The following is a 1,978-nucleotide window of genomic DNA, read 5'->3' as shown; positions in this document are numbered from 1 at the left end:
AACTTATGTTCTAAACATAAATGCACAATTGCTGTCATCAAGTGTTCATACTTTTTTCACTTAACTATGTTTTAAAGAAAATATAGGCTGTCTACTTTTTCATTCATAGGACTATAATAAACTTAAAATATCGGGGATAAAACTACTTTTTAGCATCATTAAATATGATTTTAAGAGTTCAGGTAATGTTTGTGAGTAGAGAACTGCCTGTCTAAGGAACCAGGAATAAAAGAGTCTTGGAAATCCCATTCTACATGCTACTTTTGTTCCATCATCTAAGATGTGGAAGCAAAAAAAGAAAGTAAAAAAAAAAGTGAGGGATACTAAAAATTGTAGGTAATACAATAGCAATATATATTTTAAATTCTTATGCTTTAAATCATATTTCATTTCACACTGAAAAAGAGACTATGGAATGATCAATTTTAAATCTCACAATGATTATTATAACTGTCTTTCCCAGTTAAAAATCTTGACACAATCCACACAATTGCGTATTTAAATACTGGGATAAGGAATACTGTTTTAGTCATCATCATCATCTCAAATGGTGCTTAATTTAATCATTTGGTCTATTTATTCTTCCCCAAATCAGCTTTTTATTTATCTGACGCATCACAGAATTACATTACATATATTACTCTTGATTTTCAAATTCATTATTCTAAGCCTTTCAAATGCTAGCCCTTCATTCAGATCTGTTAAAAAATTTGACCAAGAAGAAATACATGTTCATTTTTAATGTCTATATAAGTTTAGTCTGAATTGCTTGAGCATTAGAATACTACCATATCACAATTATTTTGTAGTAAAAACATCTGAAGGATAAAATTAGCGAACAAGAAGTATTTGGGCCCAAATTATTTTTACAATAGTTACAAATGTAAGAAAAGTAAATATTATTATGTTAGAGAAATTATAGAAGAATTGTAGAATAATTATTACTAATAATCAGTGAGTTCGTTTTTTACCTTAGGAAATCTCATTTGCAAGACATTAGTTTTAAACTTAGGGAAGACATTTTTGCCAGCCAGCAAATTGTGCAAACTGTTAGAAGGAACAGGGGGCTGGACTATGCTTTGATATAGTTGCAAAAGAATTTGGGATTTCTAAATCTAAAATTCGACACTAAGAGATGCTAATAGTTTTGCTTTATATGTGACCTTCACTGTTCATGCAACTTATTTGAAAAGGTAAGGCATGAAACTAAAGTTAAAGTCAGCATGGCACTGCTTTATATGGTTAAGATAAAATATCAAACTCTTTTCTAAGTAATTACTATTGATAAAACATAAAGAAGAGTCAAAACCTGTCTCCAAAAATTTCAAGGGAGAATTTTGAACTTTTGACCTATGAATTTCAGAAGCTATCACATCATTTTAATGGTGAAATATAATTATTATCAATTTAATTGAACCATTTAAATACATCTGAAGTCCTGGTAAATTATTTCTTCTTTTGTAGCATTATTATTTGTAGGATTTCTTCTTAATGTTCAAAATAAATGACAGTGTAGTTGGATAAGGACTAGGGGGGCTTGTTTTTTTGTTTTTTTACTTACTCCCCAAAAGACTGATCTTTTTGGCTGAATGCATGTGGGTGTTTTTGGAGGGGGAGATTGTGGGTGTGGACAAATGTGTGTGTGCTCTGTGTGTGTGTGTGGAGAGAAATGCTTGTATATAATAGTATTGAAATGGCTTATACCAAAATTCTCCCTTGACCAATGTGGATGGGGTTGGGGAAAGACGAGGTGAGGTGTAACAATTAAAATGCAGTACCTGCGTAGCTTTAGAAAAATTTCGGAAACCCCCCACCCTCCCTAATCAGTCCACATCCCCACAAGTGGTACCTCTGGATGGTTCAGAAGCCATTTTAGAACTCAGGAAGCAGAATTTGTGAGTTCCACTTGCGCTTTTGCAGGTGTTGTGGTAGAAAGGATAACTTTTGCTCACTGCCTGGTGTGTTACCATGCTGTTTT

Source organism: Chrysochloris asiatica, unplaced genomic scaffold (assembly GCF_000296735.1).
Source record: "Chrysochloris asiatica unplaced genomic scaffold, ChrAsi1.0 scaffold00026, whole genome shotgun sequence".
Lineage (NCBI taxonomy): Eukaryota > Metazoa > Chordata > Mammalia > Afrosoricida > Chrysochloridae > Chrysochloris > Chrysochloris asiatica.
Note: the sequence above shows the minus strand (reverse complement) of the source record.